The sequence below is a fragment of the Pongo abelii genome, chromosome X, assembly GCF_028885655.2.
Source record: "Pongo abelii isolate AG06213 chromosome X, NHGRI_mPonAbe1-v2.0_pri, whole genome shotgun sequence".
In the NCBI taxonomy this organism is placed as follows: Eukaryota; Metazoa; Chordata; class Mammalia; order Primates; family Hominidae; genus Pongo; species Pongo abelii.
The window spans coordinates 3,163,505-3,189,713 of NC_072008.2; the positions used below are offsets into that span (position 1 = coordinate 3,163,505).

The 26,209-nt window shown below is 42.5% G+C and overlaps 1 protein-coding gene and 1 non-coding gene across 5 annotated transcripts in view; both read right to left on the bottom strand.

The window, feature by feature from the left end:
• Positions 1 to 215: 215 nt before the first annotated feature.
• Positions 216 to 26,209, bottom strand: part of LOC112131563 (cAMP-dependent protein kinase catalytic subunit PRKX-like) — a 324,246-nt gene continuing 298,252 nt past the window's right edge. For all 4 annotated transcript variants that reach the window (XR_010138927.1, XR_010138928.1, XM_063721029.1 and 1 more), the window contains one exon: positions 216 to 562. The gene's annotated coding sequence lies outside the window, so the exon portion shown is untranslated. The remainder of the gene's footprint in view (positions 563 to 26,209) is intronic.
• Positions 5,049 to 5,183, bottom strand: LOC112131485 (small nucleolar RNA SNORA48). The gene has a single exon (XR_002913546.2). It is a non-coding gene; the product is annotated as a small nucleolar RNA SNORA48 (small nucleolar RNA).

The window sequence follows — 26,209 nt, forward strand, 5'->3', positions numbered from 1 at the left end:
CTTCAAAAAAGAACGTTTTATATTGGATTATGGTGATCAGAGAACCCGTAAAGACCGTATGGTCTTACAGCACATGTTTGGCATCATTACTATCATTACACAGGCCTGATGTTTCTGTAGATGAGTATCTATAGCTATAGATAGAGCTATAGATGACCAAACAATCAATGAGCTCACTGCTCAATGCACATAGAGACTAATATCATGACACTGGCTTTTGACAAAAGAAAAGCTTTATTGTGAGTCAGCTGGCAAAGAGACAGGAGGTAATGCTCAAATCTGTCTCTGTGAGCTGGGCTTTGGGTCAGGTTTTATAAGCACAAGGTAATTAGACAAGATCTAATTGGACCTTGCAATGAAGTGATGCCATGAGGCATGATCTGATTGGATCTTGCCATAGGGTGATGGCAGGGTTCAATCTGATTGGATCCTGAATCTTGACACGTGGTGTCTGCTTCTTAATTCAGTCCCTGCTCCTCAGTTAGCTTTCTCTCAAGTTGCATGCTTGGTTCATCTGGGCACATTCAGGTTACATGATCCTCAATGTGGGGGTTCATGGCAACTGAAGAACAAATCACAATTTTGTTACATGAAAGTTGAGCCAGATTTGTCTGATGTTGTTTATATATATAATAATATGTACACACACACACACACAGTTTCATGTTACTTAATTTGTCACCTCTTAGGTGTCATTTTTTTCAGTTCACAAGCCATAAAAAATTATAAGCTTTATAAGGATGTCCACTGAATAGAGACAGCACCTTTAGCTCTCAGACATTAGGAATAGCATGCATTTTATATAAGTTTAACAAAGAAACAGAATAACTTGGACAGTCTACCATTACTAGAAAACCAGAGAAATCAAGGAAGCAGAGTGCAAGAATGTTATCTGGACATCCACCTAGGGTGGCCAACCATCTAGTTGACTCAGAACTTAGGGGTTCAGTGCTGAACACACCCTGGGATGTGAACATTCAAGCTAAAACCAAGAAAACCACAGGCAAACCAGTGTAAGTTGGCCACCACACTTACGCTTCCGGTCAAGATGGAGTAATAAAAATAGAGTTTTCCCTCCAGCCTCAAATGACCAAAAAGTAAAGAGTCAACCATTTAAGGGAGAACTGTTTTCAAGACTGGATACCAGGCAGTTAAGGACAGTGATTCTCAAAAGAAGATTAATTTTTAAAATAAAGGGAAAATAAATAAATTTTCAAAAGAGAAAAAAAAAAGGACAGTGATTCTCTAGAAGCAGAAAAACAAAGTGAGACCTATGGTGGCCCCAGCTCACTGCCTTGAGAGCATTTCCAGGCTATGACTGGAAGGCAGAAACTAAGAGAAGCCTGGAAAACTCCCTGAGTTGAGGAGATGGAGCTGAGGGAAGAGCCCAATCATAAATCAGCCTACTAGAAAGCATCTCGCCATCAGAATTGTCAAAACATCAAAGCAGCATACCTGTGCGATAAGAGATTCTGGAAATTTTCAAACACAGTTGGGTCAACTCTTGCTTCTATCCCTTGAAACCCTAATGTAAGATGTTTGGAGTGTGAGTCGGGCTGTTTTCTATTTAATGCAAAACCTTGAGCCAGCTCAAACACTGTCAGATTTACACTATTGAGTTTTAAATGACTTCTTTTAAAAAGTTAGATATATTATGCAATATTCCACCTAATATTTTGAGGGGAACAAAAGAATGCAAATACAATTTGATGGACTTTAAAAAAAATCATTGTAAGCCGGGCATGGTGGCTCACACTAGTAATCCCAGCACTTTGGGATGCCAAGGTGGGAGGATTGCTTGAGCCCAGGAGTTCAAGACCAGCCTGGGCAACATAGTGAGACCTCATCAAAAAATAAAATAAAATAAAAATAAAAATTTAAAAAATCATTATAATTCTATCCTGAAAAGATAAAAATCAAACCCAGCATATTATGAGTAATTCACCTATTAGACAACTTAGTACAGTGCCAGTAAAATGGGAAACTAGGTCTGTACTGAGATGATCTAATTATAGTTCATGCTTTGCTTTCTGATGTTGGGTTGTTTCAAAAGAAAGACATTTTTGCATAAAACATCCAGATAATTACAGTTAATCTGAATTTATCATCTTTGATTTTGTTTGTAGATAACAACGTTTACATTTGTTTCGTTTCTGTAAACCTCAGTCTATAAACAAAGAAGATACCTTCAAGACTATCCACCTGTGAATTAAAATTATTTGCTTTAGCAAGACTAAGCAGAAGAAGAACATAGCATATGCTGTAGAGGACATGTCTTGTTCCTTTAGTGGTATTTCTTACTATTGGAGTTTTTGCACTCAATTTATCTGGGATTTAGAAAACGTAGCCTTAGCTGTACATGCTTGGGAAGAAAGACAGCCTTCACAGTCTCCATATGTGTAACAAAGATGTGTATTTCAAGCATATAGATGCTTTTCTGCAACAAAAAATATATAGTCTCAATGGGTTATCCAGACTGCCTTTATGTTCACCAAAGTGTTAGGCTGTCCAAGATTAAAATTCCCCAAGCCTGTTAACCTCACCCGTTTTTTTCTGACTACAGCATAAGCAACTCTTTCATGACATCACTAAATAACATACACATGTGGTCACAGTTACAGATATATATTTCCTGGCTGTATGCAAGATGAGGCACTGTTTGCACAGTATCCTTTAAGCAAAATGTCACCTTCCACCTGCAGACATCTGCCTACCCAAATGCGGGTGTGCAAGCAGTATATGCTAAGAAAAAATCTGTTATAAACTGTCAGAAGAAGACCAGACAAACTGCAGACCTCAACAGCCTACCGCCCTTAGGCAGCCGTTTCTACAAGAAATTATGTGCAGATTTTCCTAAGCCCAAGAGCTGTTGTAGACAGGCATGGTTCTCACACATTGCATCATTGTTCCCCAGTTGGGAATTAACTCTGTCTCAATCCCATTTTAATGTCCCCAGCAGGTATATCAATGCTCTGATTCCTCTCTGATTATCATCAAATCACCAAATTACAGTAAACAAAAGTCAGACCATGCACTGAAGAGATTTCTCCATCCATAGCATGTTATTCTTTGAAAGTAGATAGTTTTATTTAAAAAATAAGAATGTACAAAATTGTGCATGCTACTTTTTTTCAGAGAACTTAAAACACACGGTCACCCTGGAGGAAATGGTCACATTCTTCATTTCTGTCAGTGCCTGTCAAGATTAAACTTCCTGATTGGAGACTAGAAGATAAGATCAGAGCAGGAATACAAAGAAAGAGAACACAGGCTACTCAGACATTTCCAATCACAGTAAGAAATGGCCTCTGGAATGGAACTCAAATTAAAGACTAAATTCTGAGAAAAAACCTCCACCGGTCCTGTCTCTAATTTTTTTTTCATGCCCGAAACCATGGGATTTCTCAGATCTCAGTCTGTAACTGTCTTGGTCAACTTGGGCTTCCATAACAAAATACAGTATACTGAGTGGCTTATAAACAGCAGACATTTATTGCTCACAGTTCTGGACTCTGGAAGTCCAAGATAAACACATGGCAGATTTAGTGTCTGGTGTGGACTTCCTTCCTGGTACGTAGACGGCACCTTCTTGCTGTGTCCTTACATGGTGGAAGGGGTGAGGGAGCTCTCTGGGGTCCCTTTTATAAGGGCACTGATTTCATTTATGGGGCTCCACCCCCATGACCTTATCACCTCCCCAAAGCCCCAATTTCTAATACTATAACCTTGGGAGTTACGATAAATTTGGAGAATACATGAACATTCAGACCATAGTAGTGGCAAAGGCTATAGTCATGTGTCACTTAACAACAGAGTTACATTCTGATAACTACGTCCTTAGGTGATTTCCTCATCATGTGAACATCACAGAATGCACTTTCACAAGCCTGGATGGTCTAGCCTACTACACACCTAGGCTAAATGGTCTAGCCTGTGGCTCCTGAGCCACAAACCTGTATAGCAGGTTACTGTACTGAATACTGTAGACAACTGTAACACAATGGTAAATATTTCTGTATCTAAACTCTTCCAAACATTAAAATATACAGTAAAAATATGGTATATAAAATAAAAAATGGTACATTAGTATAGGACAGATTCATTATAACTTTAAGGAATGACTGTCATATATGTAATATATATATCCAGGAGTTGGAGGCTGCAGTGAGCTATGATTGCGACACTGCACTCCAGCCTGGGTGACAGAGGAAAATCCTGTCAAAAGGAAAGGAAAGGAAAAGAGGAGAGGAGAGGAGGGGAGGGGAGGAAAGGGTGTTAATATCAGATAATTTGACAGAGAGTAGGAAACTAGGAGAGAATAATTTGGAGTGGGAAAAAAAGGGAGAGAGTAGATACAAATGCTGTTTGCAAAAGAGCAAATCAGACAGTTTCTCCTCACAGCCAACTCGTAGATAAAATAGCGTCCCCCTGCTCTTCTGGGTGTAATTAAAATTTCCACTCAGTAGGTGTTCTACTATTACAACATTAGGTCTGGTAAAATGCCAGTGCTGTTTGCCTGTTGCCATAATTAAGTAGCCATTGACACTTGAGTAAGAATTAATAAATTAGTGCACTGTCAGCAAATGGGTTGTCAGGTTAGAAAACCCAGCTGATTTACTTCCAAGAAAGACAAACCCCTCACTGCAGCAGAGAGCCTGGAATTAACAGGAGTTCATCTGCTAAAGGAGAAGGCAGACTCCAAAAAGGGGTTAACAGGAAACTGAACACAAGTCCCACTCACGTCAGGATTTTCCAGAGCACAGACTGACCTTTTACAACTCCACAGTAAAAACCAGTGACTTCTGAAGAGAGATTCTGAATCATATTTTTCCCCAAGGATTTGGAAGAGTCACTTTTTCATGTGTCATCCTCACTTGTGGGGGACATGTGTGTGTGTGTGGCTTCATGATTGATTGTCTTATGCAAACTCTATTTTTTACACAAGTCTACGCTGGTTATTCTACATAGGTGGTCCAATTCTCCATTTATTTACCCCTTTTTCTGCCATGCTGTTATCCCTTAAAATTAGCTTTACTTTTTTAAAAAAAAAATGTGTCCAAGGCATGAACCAGGCGTAGGCACAGATGAAAAGCCAAGCTGGGAGGAACAAGGGGTTGCTTTGTCCCTGGCTGATATGAGATGGGCACCACCAACCGGATGCCACTCTACCCAGGTCAGGGAAATAAATTGAGCTTCTTAGGACAAATCAGAAAGGCACTCAAAGACAGTCAGCGATAGGGTTTGGATCTGTGTTTCCACCAAATCTCATGTCAAATTATATTCCCCAGTTTTGGAGGTGGGGTCTGGAGAGAGGTGACTGGATCATAGGGGTGGGTCCTTCAAGAATGGTTTAACACCTTCTGCTCAGTGCTGCTCTCATCATAGTGAGTGAGTGATCATGAAATCTTTTGCTTGTTCAGAAGTGTGTAGCACCTCCCCATGCCTTTCTCTCTTCCTCCTGCTCCAGTCACTAAGATGCCTGCTCCACCTTCACCTTCCACCATGATTGTCAGTTCCTGAGGCCCCCCCAGAAGCAGAAGCTGCCATGTTTCCTGTACAGCCTGCAGAACTGTGAGCCAATTCAACCTCTTTTCTTCATAATTATCTAGTCTCAGGTATTTCTTTTCAGCAGTGCTGAGGCAGGACAGGCAGTCAAGAAAATGACTATGTTCTCTGTGTGCAGCAACCATGGTTACCACGACCATACAGTCAACACAGTAAGCTTCAGCATTTGCACTGTCATTGAACTCATTCAAGCAAAATAATTCTTCAGTAGGAACTTTCCCTTACAGACAGCATGCACATTTTGATGTTACCGGTCCTCAAATTGACCCTTTGCTCATTTTAATAGTAAAAAGCACACCTGCGGGTAGAGATATAAGATGCTAATGAGATCTGCAATGCATGAAAAAGCATGTACAGCTACTGCTCATGTGCACCCAGAGGACCACCCAGAACATGCTTAATAGCAACACCTCTTTCCACCTCCTTATGAATCATCATGTAAGACTCCCATAAAGGGAGTTTCTCCAGCAATAATCAATACTCTCTCACCCTAACTAGCTGCCTGCCCTGAATCTACTTTCTCAGGTTGTACTCTCTATTCTCCCGCTGACTTTCAAAATACTCTTTTTGTTTTGCAATAATTTACTCTATGCTGCATCTCCTTGGCTGTGTGTCTGTGTTTAAATTCTTTTAAACTAGGAAGACAAGAATCACGGTATCACGATAGCCGTCAACAATGTGAGAATGGACTAATACGAACAGAAAATAAGGAAAACAGCTACCAGGTAGCAGGACGAGAAAGTCTCTGATTTCATCCTGCAAACAACCTGCACCGCACCAGGCTCACAGACCCTCCTGTATCCTTCAAGCTCACGGGGACCCTCACCATCCTTCCAAGCTGACAATATCCCGCGTGTTCTCCCAAGCTCAAAGTGGCTTCCACATCTTTCTAAGCTCTCACTCACTCGCAGTCCATGTCCTCCAAATTATATTTCTCACAAGATTCCACAACTTTCTTTTCCTGCCTCTTCCCTACAGGCAGAGGCTAGAATCAGCCTCTCTGGTCAGCCTCATCTGAACTCCTTTCTCTGTCTTTTCTTTCCATTCGTTCATAATCAGTGCTTTTATTAACATCTCCACACTTGGACATCCTGGGTGAAATGTACTCCCTGTGGGGCTCTGACGGATACCCCATCTTCATTCATTCATTTCTATAAAGCAACTTGAGGCTTGCAACCCTGTTCACTGTTCAATTTGCCATTTTAAACCCAGCCTCATATTCCACCATCTTACAGAAACCCCCATGGCTCCACAGTCTCCCAAAAGTAAATTTAGGGGGAAAATAGCCTATGATATACAACTTGTAAAATTTTGTCTGTTGATTTCACCTTTCTGCTTTGGCTGAAGTTTCACAATGCAGGGATATCATCATCACTCTTCCAACAGGAAGAAATCTTTTTCTTCAATTCCCAGCAAACTGGAGAACTAGCAGATGAGTAGCATTGGCACTCAAAATATTTAGACACATATGAGGGCATTTCTTGCCCAAAACGACAGCTTAACTTTACTGCTACTGTTTACTGTAATCTTAGGAGGCTTGTGAATTTTTCTGACCCTTCAGCAAAGGTAAAGATCAGTCATCCGTAACTGATGTCATAAAGCAGATGTCATGAAGCAGACATCTGCAGTGGTAACGGAACAGGAAGCTTACACTCTTCCTAGCTTGGAAACAATGCTCAACAAGGGTACCTGGTAAAGACAAAGAGTTAACACTGGGAAGTGTGCTGGGGAAATGTTAATTTTGTCACACTTTCCATGCTCATGCTCAGTCCCTGGGGCAGCGTGACCAAGAGCTCTAGGAAGAGAAGGAGAATCTCTTTTCATTTACCCCCGACTCCAAACATGCATGCAAACAGATGGGTGCATCAATAGAATAAGTTCACATTCATCTACCAAAGGGCTCAATAAACTGACAATTACATGATCCTATTTGGGGTTAAAACATAGAAATTTTGGGTTCTTCCAATAATAACAACTTTGCACTAGTAGTTCACTATCTAGAGCAAATAAACTAGAGAAGCATGGTGACTATGAAATAAAAATCACAACTGAGTAAGACTTTTAGAAAGGAGACAGTATGTATTCACTGACAGCCAGATATTTCAGCAAGATGCACCAGGTAGTTGTTCTTGAGAGAATTAATAACAGATGAATCTCAGGTTCAGAAAAGGCAAAAGTAAAAACAACAAAACTGAAAGCTACAGACAACTTGGAACAAGAACGTTCCAAAAAAAATCTGGCTTCAAGATGCTCAGGAACTAGATTCCTTCCTTTTATCTCTTCTACCACCCTAATTCATGACTTTCATCTTCAAATTTGCCTCATGACTCAGTGTGAATGCTGAAGCTCCAGCCATTGTATCTACATCCCAGAAAGCAGATGAGGGAGCAGTGAGGAACAAAATGGCCTCTGTGCCAAGTGAATTAGCTCTTTCTCTGCAGTCTTCCTAAATGTCCCGTGACATTTCTACTGCAATCCTATTGAGCTTAGTTACTTGGCCCCAACTAGTTGAATGAGAGGCTAGCAACTATAGTTTGCTTGTTAAGTTTGAAACATTACCACCTCAAAACAAATTTGAATTCACTTGAGAAAGGACTTCAGGGCAGGCTCAGTGGTTCATGCTTGTAATCCCAACACTTTGGGAGGCTGAAGCGGGAGGGTCACTTGAGGCCAGGAGTTCAAGATCAGCCTGGGCAAGATGGCAAAACCCTGTCTCTACAAAAACTACAAAAAAATTAGCTGGGCGTGGTGGCAGGTACCTGTAGTCCCAGCTACTTGGGAGGCTGAGGCAGGAGAATCACTTGAGCCCAGGAGACGGAGCTTGCAGTGAGCCAAGATTGTGCCACTGCACTTCAGCCTGGGCGATGAGAGTGAAACTCTGTCTAAAAAAAAAAAAAAAAAAAAAGAGCGAGCGAGCGAGCGAGAGAATGGACTTCAGTTATCAAATGCCAGTTTCTGCTCCAAATGCCATGGAATAACCGACTTGATGAGAGCTTAGAGATGACAGCTTAGAGATTGGTCAATGAAGATTTGTGAGCCATGAACACCAGCTTCTAGAAAAGCAGTGCACACTCCTCTGCAGGCTCACTCCCAAGCAAGCCAATTGTTCACTGTGGAGTTTGGGTCTCCTGTCCCTTGCTCCCTTCTCCTCACACATCCCCAGTCACCCTGGACGTCAGAATGTAAAATGGGTCAGCAGGGCTGCTGTCTTCGGGAGGCTCCAGGGAAATCCTTTCTTGCTTTTTTCTGACTTCCAGAGGCTGCCTGCATTCCTTGGCTCATGGCTCCTTCCTCTGTCTTCAAAACCAGGACTGTCGCTTCACTTCCCCCTTCTCTGTCTGTCTGTCTCTGCCTCTTTCTTCTCTACCTCTCCTTCTGCCTCTGTGTGTCTCGGCCTCTCTCTGCCTCTCTTTCTGCCTCTGCCTCTGTCTCCCTCTCTCTGCCTTTCTGTCTCCCATTCTCTGTCTGTCTCTCTTTGTCTCTCTTTCCCTGTGTCTCTTTGTCTCTTCCTGTCTCTCTGTCTTTGTGTTTCTCCATCTCTCGTTGTCTCTCTCTGTCTCTGTGTCTCTGTCTCTCTCTCTTTGTGTGTGTGTGTGTGTCTCTCTGTGTGTCCCTCTCTGTCTCTGTCTGTCTTTCCTTCTCTTTCTCTGTCTCTCTATGTCTGTCTCTCTCTCTCTGCTTTCTTCATCGCATGTCTTCGACTCCTCGCTGCTGCCCTCTTCCAAGCAGCTTGGTGTTACACTGAGCTCATCTGAATAATCCAGAATAATCTCCCCTCTCAAGAGCCTTAATCTGGAAAGTCCTGTTTACCATGTAATGCAAAAGATTCACAGATTCCTGAGATCAGGACATGAACATCTGGGGACAGGGGAGACCCATGTTGCAGCCCATGGCAACCACTTTAGGATTCTAAATAAAATAATAGAGTCAGCCAGGCCCAGTGGCTCACAAGTGTAGTCCCAGCTATTCAGGAGGTTGAAGTGGGAGGATAGCTTAAGCCCAGGAGTGAGCTACGACTGCACCACTGCACTTCAGCCAGGGCGACAGAGCAAGACCCTGTCTCAAAATAAACACATTAATTAATTATATAGAACAGAATTTGTTTTTCTAAAAGGTATTTACTGTTTTGATGACTGTTATCTGAATGTTTCAGGTAATGGATTTTATTTTATTTATTTATTTATTTATTTATTTATTTATTTATTTATTTATAGAGCTGGGTTCTTGCTTTGTTGTCCAGGCTGGAGTGCAGTGGTGCAATCATAGTTCATTGCAGCAGTGACTTCCTAGGCTCAAGTGATCCTCCCACCTCAGCATCCCGAAGAGCTGGGACAACAGGTGTGCACTACCACACCCTGCTTATTTTTCAAAAAATTTTAGTAGAGATGAGGTCTGATTATGTTGCTCAGGCTGGTCTAGAACTCCTGGGCTCATGTGGTCCTTCCACCTCAACTTCCCAACGTGCTGGGATTACAAGTGTGAGCCACTACACCTGGCCATGCTGATTTTAAAGCCTATTTAAATCTTAAAGCATTACATTGTCCTCCATTTGATGGCATAATAATATTTGTGACCATGTTCAGATGATGGTGCTTAAACATGTTGAGTGTTCAAAGAAAGAACCACTGTTGCAGACTGACACCAATGTTTAGAATGCCTTGTGGACATAAATATTACAAAGAAAAAAGAAGTAGTTTTATTTAGCCCTCAGAAGACTACTTGGTGAATAAACCAGTGACATTTCACTTTAAAGAGAAAATTAAGCAGGTAGGGTTTGCTTCAAAGTAAATGTGTGCTGAGCATAGGAGAATAAGAAGTGGAGAAACCTTGTATATGTGGAAAGGGTAAAGTTAACTCTTCGAATGTGGCTAAAATTCAAGTTAAGGAACACAGCAAGTTGTCAGAGTCATAACATGAATAATTAAGGTAATACAGATAGAGTTTTACAAATTCAGTTTGCAAAATAAATATCCAAAGAATCACTGAATAATTAGTAAGATCTATAGTTTAGCATTTAACAAAAAGGATTCACTTCAGATGCTGATCTGTGAGCCAATCTGTGTCTATTTCCATTCCTCTTTAGAGCACAGCTGTCATATATTCAGTATAATATGATAGATATGCCAGGCATGGTGGCTCACACCTGGAATCCCAGCACTTTGGGAGGCTGAGGCGGGCAGATCACCAGAGATCAGGAGTTCAAGACCAGCCTGGCCGACATGGTGAAACCCCATCTCTCCTAAAAATACAAAAAATAATATAAGCAGCCACTTTTCCCTGGCACATGGGGTCTCCTCTCTCGGCTTTAGAGCCCCCTCCCTCTGTCTCTGTACAGGGGAGCTTCTTCCATCTTTCTTCTCCCTTCTTTCTTTCTATTAAACTCTCCGCTCCTTAAAGCCAAAAAAAAAAAAAAAAGATTTAAAAAATACAAATACAACTACAAAAAATAGCCAGGTGTGGTGACGCACGTCTGTAATCCCAGCTAATCGGGAGGCTGAGGCAGGATAATTGCTTGAACTTGAGAGGTGGAGGTTGCAGTAAACTGAGATGGTGCCACTGCACTCCAGCCTCGGCGACAGAGTGAGACTCCATCTAAAAAAAAAAAGCAAAGAAAAAAGAAAAAAAAAGAATAATGTGATAGAAAGATAGATAATAAAATAGTAGATTAACAGACGATACATGATAGGTAAGGTAAGTAGATAGATGATAGATAAAATGATAGGTTAATAGGTAATAGAATAATACAATAACAGATGATAGAGATGATATGTAGACAATACATAAAATGATAGATTGATAGGTGACAGACGTGATAGATAGCTAGATAGATGACTGACAGAAAGATAATAGATGACTGCCTGACAGATAGATGACAGACAAATAGATGACAGGTAGATAGATATGATAGGAAGATGATAAATGATAGTCAATAGATAGATATGATAGATGATAACGATAGATAGATGATAGATATAATAGATGATAGATAAATGCATATGATAGATATGATAGAAAGATGATAGATAATATAGAGAGATGATAGATAGATAGATAGATAGATAGATAGATCAATAGATAGTACATACATACTTCCGTTTGTATGGCTACTTTTTAAATAAATGCCTAATGTTTTATATGTTGACATATAAAAGCGTGTGTTCAGCCCAACTTCCATTGTGAAAAACAGCATGTGAAATCTAACACCACTCAAAGAATTTGGTGCATTTTCTTGGCTGTAGTGCTGGCCAAGTTTGGCCCCAACTGCCTAGAGTGAGCAGCAGAATCAGGGTAGGCGGCCGGAGCAGTGTGGAGCCCCATCACCCCACTCAACAATGACACAAACATGAAGTGAGGGCTGGACTCGGGAGATAAGAGGTTGGATATAGTGGACAGGTCACCAAGATTCAGAGTCTACCATGGAAATCAGACAGTGGGGCTTATAGTGGAATGGAGAGAGCAGGACATAGGACCAGGGTGGTGACTCAGTGGGTACACATGAATACTTATTGATGGTAGTTAGTAAAGAGGGGACATTTTTGTGGAGTCAAGATCCAAGCCGTGGGAACTCTGTCATCTGGTCCCAGAAACTGAGACCTAAAAAGGCTTTTATCTATGAAGAATTTTGACAAAGGCATACTTACTTACCTGAACAAGACAACAGCATCAAAATATAGAAGATGAGGGGCAAAAAGAGAGAACAAGGCACTGGGTTTCCCCAATATCTTCAAGGGACATTACTAAGCTCTTAAGATGAAACACATCCCATAACCCGCACCATCACCAGGAGATGGGCACTATTCTCATCTTCATCTTAACAAATAAGACAATGGAAGTTCAGAGAGATTAGAGAATTTGGCCAGGTTTCCACAAGCAATAAGCAGAAACACCATTGCTTGTAAGAACCTGATCTACAATAGTGCAAAGGCAGCCTAACACTTATTTACAGTTCAAAGGATTGTAACAAGTAGATTTTTTTTTCTGTGTTACCCCCACCCCCCTTAATATTTTCATTAGCCAGCATTTAAATTATAAGCAGAGGTCGGGTGCAGTGGCTCACGCTTGTAATCTCAGCACTCTGGGAGGCCGTGGTGGGTGGATCACTTGAGGTCAGGAGTTCGAGACCAGCCTGGCCAACATGATGAAACCCCGTCTCTACTAAAAATACAAAAATTAGCCAGGCGTGGTGACGCATCCTTGTAGTCCCAGCTACTCGGGAGGCTGAGACAGGAGAATTGCTTAAACCTGGGAAGTGGAGGTTGCAGTGAACTGAGATCGTACCACTGCACTGTAGCCTGGGCAACAGAGCCAGACTCCATCTCAAAAAAATAAAAATAAAAATAATAAAAAATAAATTATAAGCAGAATTTCCATTGCATTTTTCTTATCTGATGTTCACGTCTTGGGTATAAGAACACTCGTATTCAAGAGCTAAATAAAGTTAGACTCATATTCAAGAGCTAAATAAAGTTAGACACAATTACAGACATTAACACTATGAAGTTCTAGGAAGGGAAACACTAGAAATAAGAGGGGTGTAACTAAAAGCAAATCAAGCCATCTGTTTTCATCTAAGTACATTCTATTCTTCATTATTTGGTTTTTGCAATCACATGACAATATTCCAGTGCACACACTGAATGTCTCTCTCCTCTCTCGTAGGCAACAAGAATGGACAAGACTTCTTAAGCTACTCAACTTCAAACTATGCACAAGTGAATTTTAAAGACACACAGAGGTATTTTACCGGCAAGGACTTGGAGTTGTGTCCTGGTAACGTCTACACATCTCGGCCAATGCAAACACATCTCAGGTGTGGCAAAAACCAGGTGCAGCCAAGTGTCTCTACCCTTCGGAGAATTGGCTCACGAAAAATGTCCACACACCAATTCCATGAAAAGTTCATAAAGTATCATTTAAAGTAACAGTGTTCAGCACATGTTTTAAAAGTTGCGAAGGAAGCAGAGGTAAAATAGAAATGGACAGAACTTGATGAAAACATAAAGTCAGTTTGGACTGCTCTCAGAAAAGGAGAACGCACTATATTTTTATTTAATAGCTGGAGCTTGGGAACCATCTGAAACTCTGGAACCACTGCCTCCATTTTCCACTCCCCTCAGCCAGGCTAGAAACAGCATTGATTATAAAAAGTAGTGAGCACGATTGCACCAAGAAAAATACGACCATTGTAGCATCTGCTGGGGTAAGGCAGAATGGAAAAATCAGAGCCATCCCATTCTCGTAAGCCAGATTCCCAAGTGCAGAGGAAAGGAGGGGTGGGGTCAGGGAGTGAGATTTCCAAGCAGAGTTAACTTCTGGTCCTCATTTGAGCTGGAATGGAGGGACTTACTACTTCGAATCTCTGAGACATTATCTTTTTCCAACCCAACAGCACTGGATTCCACAAGTTATTCTAAGGATGGCTCTATGGCCAAATAAGCAAAGAAAGCAGAAAGCAGCACAATGTCTGGGGTATGGACAAGATGCCTGCATTATGCTTGGGCCACCATAACAAAGGTCCACAGACCGGGTGGCTTAAATAACAGACATTTACCCTCCCACAGTCCTGGAAGCTGGAAGTCTGAAATCAAAGTGTGGGCAGCGCTGGTTCCTCCTGAGGCCTCTCTCTTTGGCTTCTAGACATCGTCTTTTCCCTTTTCCTCATGCGATTGTTCCTGTGTGTGTGTCAGTGCCATCTCCTGTTCTTATAAGGATTCCAGTCCTGTTGGATCAAGGACCACCCTACTGACCTTATTTTACCTTCGTCACCTCTTTAAAGACCCCATCTCCAAATATAGTCACATTCTGAGGTCCTGGAGGTTAGGATTTCAACATGTGGATTTGAGGAGGATACAGTTCAGCCCATCACAGTGCCTCTTCCTGACAAAGCATGTTTCATGCTGAAATGGTATGCACAAGTCACTAGCAGCTGCTTGGCATACGTTGATGGAGAGAGAAGAAATTCAGGCACTAGCAGTAAACATCAGAACACATAGAAAGAGAGAGCATCGCCACTGGACCGTGTTTTAAAATTTGTTTTTTATCCTCTAAATCAGAGATTGACAAACTAGGGTCCACTGGCCAAACTTGGCCCATCATCTGTTTTTGTAAATAAAGTTTTATCAGCACACAGCCACACCCATTCCTTTACATATTTTCTGTGGCTGTATTTTCAACCCAGTGGCAGAGTTGAGTAGATGCTATGGAGACCAGATGATCCACTAGGCCAAAGATACTTAGCCAGTTTAAAAACAAACAAACAAACAAAAAACCGGTGTGCCAATTCCTGCTCTAAATGATGGGATGTGATTAGAAAGAATTTTATTTAAGAGCATGGCACACTCACATTTATAATTTTGTAATTACCCAAGCAATCCTGTAGGGATTGAACTAGAAGGAAGTGCCAGATGGAAGAAGACCTCAAGGGAGACGGGGCACAGGGATGTAAGATAGGAATTAGTGTGAGAGATAATCGTGGAAGGCTGAAATTTCCTTTAAGACCTAGATAGTAAGTTCTTCAGGGAAAGAAAATTGCAGGGCAGAGAGGAGGCAAAAACGACTTGCAAAGGTTTGCAGCCCCTGATCTGACATGTGGGCAAGAACTTTTCATGGGTGCAGAGACTATTTCTATGCAGCTTACAGACCTGGCAGGGTGAGGCACCACCACTGATCAGTGTATTAGTCTGTTCTCATGATGCTAATAAAGATATGCCCAAGACTGGGTAATTTATAAAGGAAAGAGGCTTAATTGACTCACAGTTCCACATGGCTGGGGAGGTCTCACAATCATGGCAGAAGGCGAATGAGGAACAAAGTCACATCTTATATGGTGGCAGACAAGACAGCACGTGCAGGGGAAGTCCCCTTTATAAAACCATCAGATCTCGTGAGACTTATTCACTGTCACCAAAACAGTAAGGGAAAGATCCCCCGCCCCATGATTCAATTACTTCCCACCGGGTCCCTCCCACAATACATGGGAATTATGGGAGCTACAATTCAAGATTTGGGAGGAGACACAGCCAAACCGTATCAATCAGTAAGTGATTGATCAGAGCCCAGGGGTAGTCTCAAGAGGATGCGGTTTGCAGAGTTGATCCAGGCTGGCAGCCTGAGGGCTGGTACTGGCCTGCGGCATCAAAGAAAAGAAGACAGTCAGGTGGAGCTAGTAGACTAAGATCAAAGAGATGGGGAAGGATTATGAGGGTCTTGGGGAGAGAGGGCTAAAGCTAAAGTATTATGGTCAGATGCTGACTGCTGTGACATGTAAGATTTCAGAGATAATATAGATGTTGTGGTGATAAGAAGGACCAGGGTGAAGACATGACAGCTGTCTTTTAAGCTGTTTGAGTGAGGTTACGAGAAGATCACTGCAGGGGAGGAATTCAGCATCGGGACATTCATGTCCACCTGGGAAGTGACTTTTGTGTTCATTATATCTGGACACAGATGTAGCAATGGAGTCTTCCCAGTCTGTGAAATGGTAGGATCCTAGGTCTTGGGTCCATGATGTAACCTACAAATTGCATCTCCATGTGGTTGGGCATGAATGAGAACCTGTTTCTGATTTGCGGCTTCTATTTTTATGGTATTCAGAGTTCCAAGTTTCTTCTCAACCTTATAATTATTAATAGCTCAGGGATTATCTATGGCACTGGAGCAGATCTCATCTTCAAGTCCAAGATTATGGGGACTGGCTCACCCCAGGGGGATGAAATTAGAAGTGACTTCCCCGCCTCCTCTCCTAAGATTAAAACAAAAAAAAAAAATGAGGCCTGTTGGCTCACTCCTGTAATCCCAGCACTTCTGGAGGCTGAGATGGGAGGATTCCTTAAGCCCAGGAGTTTGAGACTAGCCTGGGCAACACAGTGAGATCTCATTTCTACAGTAAAAATATAAAAATTGGCTGGGTGCGGTGGCTCACACCTGTAATCCCAGCACTTTGGGAGGCCGAGGTGGGCGGATCATGAGGTCAGGAGATCCAGACCATCCTGGCTAACATGGTGAAACCCCGTCTCTACTAAAAATACAAAAAATTAGCCGGGCGTGGTGACAGGTGCCTGTAATCGCAGCTACTCGGGAGGCTAAGGCAGGAGAATGGTGTGAACCCGGGAGGCAGAGCTTGCAGTGAGCCAAGATCGCGCCACTGTACTCCAGCCCTGGCTACAGAGCGAGACTCCGTCTCAAAAAAAAATATATATATATATATGTAGATATATATATATATAAATTACCTGGGCATGTGGTGGCACATGTCTGTGGTCCCAGCTACTCAGGAGGCTGAGATGGGAGGATCCTTTGAGCCCAGGAGGTCAAGTTTGCAGTGAGTCGTGATTACACCACTGCATTCCAGCCTGGGCAACAGAGTGAGACCCTGTCTCATAAAACAATGAACTAGAAATTCTACATAGTAATAATTTTTTTGTGTATACCAAGACATAGACAGGCATCTTCACTCGATTTCCCCATCGTTCTAGCTATCTCCAAACACTCACCCCAAAAATCCAGTACCTAGTGGCCAGCAGCAGGATTCATGTCCAGTGCAGGGATTTAGGATTCTGTGTGGTAGGTCACGTAGACCCCACTGTACCCAATGAAGTGGCCAACGCTGTCTTGGGGTGGCGAGGGTTTAAATCATCCCCTGTGGGGTTACACTGTTCTCATCAGTCGGGACGTTTGTCCACCATGTTGACCTCTGCCTCCTCAGTTGGTCCTGACAGATGCTGTGATGGTCTTACTATTGACCAGGGATGTAAATGAGATACAGGAAGTCTGTGGTCAACTGAAGCTTCAGTTTTGGTCACTGTCCCAGGAGGATCCCATGGAAACAGACAAAGGAGAGAATGAGCAGAGGCTGGCCATAGGACTGTCTGTGCACCAGGATGAGGATGGCAAGAGAAGGTCCCACAGGGAGCAGAAGACCCTTTCCCATGTTATTTGGGACCACAGAAGTCTGTGATTCTGCAGACACTTTGTTGGTGGCACTTTCTTATGGCAACTCTAGTGTTGTGGTTTGAATGTCTGTGTCCTCCCAAAATTCATGTGTTAAGCCCTAACCTTCAAGGTGATGATGGTGGAAGGTGGGGCCTTTGGGAGGTGATGAGGTCATGAGGGTGGAGACTCACAAATGGGATTAGCACCCTTATAAAAGAGACACATGGCCAGGCACGGTGGCTCAGGCCTGTAATCCCAGCACTTTGGGAGGCCGAGGCAGGTGGATCACTTGAGGTCAGGAGTTCGAGACCAGCCTGGGCAACATGGCGAAACCCCATCTCTACCAAAACTACAAAAAATTAGCCAGGCATGGTGGCACATACCTGTGGTCCTAGATACTTGGAAAGCTGAGGTGGGAGGATCACTTGGGCCCGGAAGGCAGAGGTTGCAGTGAGCTGAGATCGAGCCACTGCACTCCAGCCTGGGTGACAGAGCAAGACCCTGTCTAAAAAGAAAAAAGGAAAAAACAATTTAAAAAAAAAGGAGACACCATGGTTCATGCCTATAATCCCAGCATTTTGAGAGGTCAAGGTGAGAGGATTGTTCGAGGCCAAAAGCTCAAGATCAGCCTGGGCAACACAGCAAGACCATGTATCTACAAAGACATTTAAAAATTAGCTGGGCATGGTGACATACACCTGCAGTCCCAGCTACTTAGGAGGCTGAGGTGGGAGGACTGCTTGAGCCCCAGAGTTCGAGGCTGCAGTGAGCTATCATCATGCCACTGCGCTCCAGCCTGGGTGACAGAGTGAGACTCTGTCTGAAAAAATTAAAAATAAAAAAATTAAAATAACCATTTTCATGTTTTTATATCAAACTTAAATATACATATAATTATATGTATTCAATATGCACTTTTAAATTTTAGCAAAATAAGCTTTTGTGTACCTTATCTGAAAAAAACCAACATTTCTTCCTCAACTCTTCTCTCCTGAAAAACAACAGTAGTAAAAATAATAAGTAGCATGTTTGCTAATTGAAAAAACTAGCACAGCAGCCAGAAGGAAGATCAGCAATGTTGACATTTAAAGGAGGACTACAATTTTAAGCAAGAGCTTGTGGTCAGTTTATTTGCATTGTTTGGCTTTTCCACTCAACATGTTCCAGAAGGTTCTCAGATTTATATTGAAGAAGAGTTTTATAAGTTGGACAGTGACGTTATTTGTTTTCGAAAAGCAGTGACACTGATGGCCTTAGAGGCTAGGTACCTTAGAAAGGATATATTTTCATGCGCATAGAAAGATTCCTCCCTCCCTCCCTCTCTCCCTTCCTTCCTTCCTTCGCTAAGAGCCATCCTTAGCTCAAGGAGAGGGAGTGCTTCCTTGCTAACAGCCTTGCAAGGCACGGGATTCTACAGGCAGGACAAGGGGCTGAACGTTTCCAGAAACCTGGTCAGATGGTTCTGCATTCTTCTAAAAGATTTGCTGAGACACATTCACTTGCTGCCCTCATGGCCAAAGATGGCATAGATCTTGTTGCCATCTTCTGTGTCTCAGCGAAATAGCCCTGAGCAAAATCGCACATTAAATCTTCTGGTTGCAGAGTTAACTCATCTGTTCTCAAACAACCTAGCTTACAGAAGTGGATGCCAATCCAAAGCATGCCCGGAGGGCACATTGGTATTCTTTAATGAGCCAACCTTCATTACATAAGACACTCAATTGTGATCATTGGTGAATTTATCAAGTTGGCAGGGCATGTTTCCACACAGTCATCCTTTTTATTCTTCAGACATCTTTACTCTTTCATCAGCCCGGAGAAACAAATGTTTAGAGACAATGATATTTTCTCAATGTGTACTGCAGTTTACAATGCAGAACCCCTAACATAGACACTAGCTCTCATGGCCTGAATGCTTTGATTACTGTAGATGATCAATTCACAGGTATTATCAGATCTCAGAGTGAATTGTTTTTTGGTTTTTTTTGGAAGATGGGAAAGATGGATTTCACCAAGAGTCACTCTGCTCATTCCAAGACCCTCAACTCTCCGTGAAGTTCTTCATTTTTGTCTCAAGCAATTCTTTTAAGTATATGTGCTCACCCAATAAAAATCTCTGTCTTGGTGAAATTGTGGAGGTGTAAAGTGAGACAGAGAGAGAAACTCTTGTTGCCTTCTTTAAAGGATAAACATGCCTTTTTCTGATCAAACTTGAGACCCTCCAAAATTAAACTAGCTGTAAGTGTGTGACCCCAAAAGGAAAGCAAAAGGTAGAAGGAAGGAAAGAAGGAGGGAGGGAAGGAAAGAAGGAAGGAAGGAAGGAAGGAAAAGAGGGAGGCAGGGAGGGAGGGAGGGAAGGAGGGAAGGAAGGAAGGAAGGAAGGAAGGGATCTTTCTATGCACATGAAGATGTATCATTTCTAAGGTACCCAGCCTCTAAGGCCATCATTGTCGCTGAAATTTTGTTGTTGTTGTTGTTGTTTGTTTTTGAGAGAGTTTCACTCTGTTGCACAATCACAGCTTCACTGCAGCCTCAAACTCCTGGGCTCAAGCAATCCTCCTACCTCAGCCTCCCAAGTAGCTGGGACCACAGGCGCATGCCACCATGCCCAGCTAATTAAAAAAAAAAAAAGGTTAGAGATGGGTCTCACTATGTTGCTCAGGCTGGAGATTATTTTTTAAACCAAAAAATATGAGAAATCCTTAGTCCCCTACTTTCATTTGTATTTTGCTTCTATCTAAAAAGTACCCAAGTTGTTTAATTTCACAACCTAAAAGCACTGGAAAGCTTTAGATTGGAAATGCAGGATTTCACTTTATGGGATGGGACTAGAACATCACAAGTTCTAGTGATGACTTGAATTTTGATGCCACAGATAATCCTCTTTGTTCAAAGTGCCCTGTTTAGAAATTCATACATCAGGCAATGCAGCCCTTAAAATATGTTTTCATTGTGAAAGATGTTGAGGAAGAAAAGATACAGGAAGGGAGAAAGGAAAAGAGGCAAAAAATGAGGAAAACGTTACATACTTTATAAAATATAAGAACCATAGGCTGGGTGTGGTGGCTCACACCTGTAGTCTTAGCACTTTGGGAGGCCAAGGCAGGAGGACTGCTTGAGCCCAACAGTTTGAGACCATCCTGGGCAACATAGCAAGACCCTATCTCTAATTTTTTTCATAAAAAATAAAATAAAAAATAAAAAAGAACTATGAAAAGAAGCGTTTTTTTGCCCTCAAGAAACTTGCCATCTAAATTTCCTTCTAAACCCAGATTTGCTTTAAATGACTTGTCTAAATAAACTTATCTTTCCATGTCATTTTTTATCTTGTTTTTTTTAGTTGTTGTTTGCTTACTAAACCTAAGCCTTGGGGCCAGGAGTGGTGGCTCACACCTGTAATCCCAGCACATTGGGAGGCCGAGGCAGGCGGATCACTTGAGGTCAGGAGTTTGAGACCAGCCTGGGCAACATGGTGAAACCCTGTCTCTACTAAAAATACAAAAATTAGCTGGGTGTGGTGGTGGGTGCCTATAATCCCAGCTACTGGGGAGATTGGGCAGGAGAATCACTTGAACCTGGGAGGCGGAGGTTGCAGTGAGCCGAGCTCGTACCACTGCACTCCAGCCTGGCAACAAAGTGAGACCCTGTCTCAAAAATAAATAAATGAATAAAGAACCTAAGCCTTGAAGAAATAAATCTTTTAAAATTTCATTATGATTTTACTTTTGCTACCAACAACACCAGCCTTCTCTAAAAATCTAACTTTTGCTTGTCAACACTCAAAAACAACATTGGTGGAAGCCAAATGTACCTCAAAATCTGAATTTCATGCTTTTTTAGAGGAAAAAGCCTCATGAACTGTGCTAGGTATTTTGATGATCAGCCCTTCGCATGGACATCTTGTCATGAATATTTATTCATGTGACATTTTCTTTTCTTTTTTAAAGGCTAATTGATATTTTCATCTGAGCCAAACAGTAAATGTGGCATAGGGAAAGTCGTGTCTCACTATCGGATTCCTGAGTTAGTGAAAGAAAAGAGCTCGTATCTTCTAAAAGTGGAGGTGAATTATGTTTATTCTATAAAATACATAATAAATATCAATAATGATAGATACATAAGAGTCATAATTCTCTATGGGAAGTTATTTCTATAGCGGAGTAAGAAAAATCTACTGAACCTCCCTCTCTGCCACCACAAATAAACTTCCACGTCCCCAGGGAAAACCTTGTTACGTGGTATACACTGCCCTCTTGTGCAGACTGTTTAAACAGAAAAGATCTCACGCACCTATTACATAAAACATTTTTTAAAGCTCTGCATAAAGGAGGAAGACAACTAAATCTGCCAAGGTTTCTTGTTGATTTATTATAGCTGTTTCATAATCCACAAAGCCATAGTCAGCAATACCCGCAAACATTCTGTATACAAACGACTAGCTAGGTTTACAGTTCAAATGACTATAAAGTAAATTGTTTCTGTTTCCAAGAATTAAGCAACCACGGAATTTTTTTAAATGTTCCAATTCGCAATGTTCAAATCTATGTGGTCCACTTATCTTTTAAGCGTTTTGCAAGATGCACCAGCACCACGTATAATATGATTCACCAGCCACAAGAGAACCAGTCATGCCTGAGATTTCTAGAAAATTTTACAGTGGTTAAAAATGTCTCCACTGGGGCGTTTGTGTCGGTTTTCCTGAAAGGCATGGGATGGTCGTGCAGCCGATTCTCATAACGTTGGGATTGCTTGCTTTCTCTCTCTCTCTCTCTCTCTCCAGGGTCTCCGTCTGCAAAACAATGGAGCAGGGTTTTCCTGGCTTCTTCTGCTTGGCGCCACTTTTCTTTTCTTTTTAATTCCCAGGTCCACAAACAATTTTTAGAGCTGAAAGAAAAGGTATGTGGCAATACTTAATTGCTGGACCCATGAAGCCAGGAGGATCTGAGACTCACTCCGAGAGCCAGGGACTTTCCAATGCGTTGGGAAGGAGCCTCTGCAGGAAGCTCGGCATGGGGAAAAGCTGTACCGGCTGCAAATCGTCCCTTCTGGTTCCGGCGAGTGACAGCAGAGGGTGACATAGATGCTCACATTGTCAGTGGTCCTTGCTGTGTTCATCTGACCCTGCGGTGCTCCACACAGGCAACTATGTCCCCAGGGACACTCGACAATGTCTGGAGACAGCTTTGGGTGTCACAACCGGGGTGGTTGGTGCTCCGGGCATCTGGTGGGTGGAGCCCAGGGACACTGCTCAACACCCTGCGGTGCACAGGACACCCCACCCCAGAGGATCATCCATCCAGCCTTAAATGCCCACACTTTGAGAAGGACTGTACTAGAGGATTGATCTGTAGCATTCTAATCCTTATCAGAATCCCAACCTGCATGGTGTCAAGGGAGAAAAACGTGTGTCTCTATTCACGAGAGAAAGAAAAGCTGAGTATCAGACAGGACTGGGGTATGAGGAAGCAGGTGAAGTGGAGCTTCAGAAGAGTGGCCCCATGGGCTTTTGAGAGGACTTCTCTGTTGGGTCGTCTAAATCTTCACCCCAAACTCCCCAGTCAGTGTGTGGTGGATTCATGTGAAACAAAAAGAGACCAATCGATTTATCTTCATCACCTAAGAGGCCATTCATTATGAAGTAGGAGACCCAACTTGACTCCGGAGGCAGGGACTTAGACTTTGGACCACACTGAAGACTAGCTGAAATAGGGAAGTGGCAATAGCAATAGCTCCTCTCCATAAGACATGCCCACCAGTGCCATGTCAGTTTACTGTTACCATAGCAACGCCTGGAAGTTAGCGCCCCTTTCTGTGGTTCTTTTTCTCGAAATCTCTGCATAATCTGCCCCTTAATTTGCATGCCATTAGAAGTGCGTACACATATGACTCCAGCACTGCCTCTGAGCTGCTGCTCTGGACGCACTGCCTATTGGGTAGCCCTGCTCTGCCAGGAGCAGGACCTCTGCTGCTGCTGCTGTGCACTGCCACTTCAGTGAAAGTGGGGATGGCTCACGCCTGTAATCCCAGGACTTTGGGAGGCTGAGGTGGGTGGATCACTTGAGGTCAGGAGTTCGAGACCAGCCTGGTCAACATGGTGAAATCTCATCTCTACTAAAAATACAAAAATTAGCCAGGTGTGGTCATGTGCACCTGTAGTCCCAGCTACCAGGAGGCTGAGGCAGGAGAATCACTTGAACCCTGGAGGTGGAGGTTGCAGTGAGCCGAGATCACGCCACTGCTCTGCAAGCTGCTAACACCACGGGCTCACCCTGAAATTTTTTCCTGGGTGAAGCCAAGAACCCTCCCAAGCTAAGCCCCCAGTTTGGGGGCTCACCTGCCCTGCATCAATTAGACAACCAAAGTCTGAGTCAAGGACTCTCTGAATGGGATAACACATAGGTCCCTATGACAGCGAGGAAACTTCTAGAATTGCCTGGGGCTAAGGGTTTCCCCAGGATGTGGGACCTTCAGCTTTAAAACCACAAAAGTCCTGGGCAAACTGTAACAGACAGCCAATAAGCACAGTTATTCTCCAGCCTGGCTCCAGAGGTCTTCGCTAGGCAGCAATTTAATTTTTAATATGGAAAATATGGCTAAAACTTATTTTTATAGTATTTTAGGAAACAGGGCATCATTATCTCACATTGCAAATTTAAATCCCAATAGATATTAGACCTTCAAAAAATAAGAATAAGGAGAATTTGCTTAAAATTGCAAATAGAGGAATGCTGTCATGAACTTCCTACTTTGTATCTGTCATAATTCTGAATCTAAATCACAATTAGCCTGCAACTGACACTGTATTTTTAATAGTCACTGAAATTTGCAATACTTGCACAGAGTATAGTCAAAGAATTTCAACCAAATCCTTTCTGTTGATCCAACAAAATAAAATGTATACAGATATGAAGGGCATTGGAGAATGGTGAACAAGTATACTTGGCGTGGCTGGAGCAGTGGCTCACAACTTTAATCCCAGCCCTTTGGGAAGTTGAGGTAGGAGGATGACTTGAACCCAGGAGTTCAAGACAAGCATGGGCAACAGAGCAAGACCCTATCTCTAAAAATATTTTAAAAATTAGCCAAGCCTGGTGGTATCCACCTGTAGTCCCAGCTACGCAGGGGGCTTAGGTAAGAGGATCGCTTGAACTCAGGAGGTGGAGGCTGCAGTGAGCTATGATTGCACCAATGCGCTCCAGCTTGGGTGACAGAGTGAGACCCCGTCTCTAAAAAAAATAAACTTAGGAAAATAAAATGAATAATAAAAAATGCACTCCAGCTTGGGTGACAGAATGAGACCCTGTCTCTAAAAAAATAAAATTAGGAAGATAAAATTAAATTTAAAAATAAAAAAGATACTTGGTGAATTTCTCCTCCACAGGGGAGCTGGCTCCCAGAAGGAAAGAAAGGCCATCCACATTCTACAGATGAACAAGTTCACTCCTCACTGAATCCTGTGCATTCGCTTCTCAGATCATCGCAGGGTCTCCTTGACTGGAAAGTCAGAAAAAAACGTGGCCATAACTACCACCATCAAAACCAGGAATACACTCCTTGCATTTAGGATTAGACGCAGGTTTTGTGGGAGCTGAAGCTTACAAAATTTCAGAAGTCATCTTTCAGAAAATGAATTTGAATGTATCTTACTTTGGGGGTTTTACAAAACTGTACAACCATGTGCAATGAATTGAATGCTTGTGTCTCCCACAATTCCTATGCTGAAATCCTCACCCCCAAGATGATGGTGTCAGGGGGTGAGGCCCTTGGGAGGTGATGAGGTCATGAGGGTGGAGCCTCCTGAATGGGATAGATGAGAGATCGATATATACATAGACACAGTTAGGAAGAGATGTCACTTAATAACATGCAAAAGTATCAAAATACAATCGCAAATATATAATATTCATAAAATAAAACATATATGCTTACTTTTCAAAAAATACACTATGATTAAACCAGTCATAAAATCAACAACATTCTAAATGTCTAACTAGTCATAAAGTTACCTGTTATAAATTTTGTCATTATTGCATATCAGGGTTTCCCAATCTTGGCACTATTGATATTTGAGCCAAGTAATTGTTTATTATGGGAAGCAGCCTGTGCACTGTAGGGTGTTAAGCAGCATCCCTAGCCTCTACTCACCACATGCCAGTAGTACTCTCCCCAGGTGTATTAACCAAAAGTACCAGCAGACATTGCTGAATGCCCCCTGGGGTTTGGGTATGGAGTTCAGAATCACCCCAACTGATAGCCACTGACATAGACCCGTGACTTCATTTCTTTACCATCTGTGATTCAGTTTATCATAGTGTGCGATGGTGAATTTCATATGTCCACTTGGCTAGTGTGATGGTGAATTTTATGTGTCCACTTGACTGGCATGATGATGAATTTCATGTATCCACCGGGCTGGTGTGATGGTGAATTTCATTCATGCATCCACTTGGTTGGTGTGACGGTGAATTTTATCCACAGTGCCCAGACGTGTGGTCAAATGTTACCCTGGATGTTACTGTGTGGGTGTTTTTGGATGAGATGAACATTTCTATCTGTGGAGTAATGCAGTTCCTCCTCCATGATGTGGGTAGGCCTAGTCTAATCCGTTGAAGACCTGACTAGAACAAAGATTGACTTCCCCCAAGCCAAAAGGCATTTTGCCACCCAACAGCCTTTGGACTCAAACTGTAACCTTTCCCTGAGTTCCCTGCCT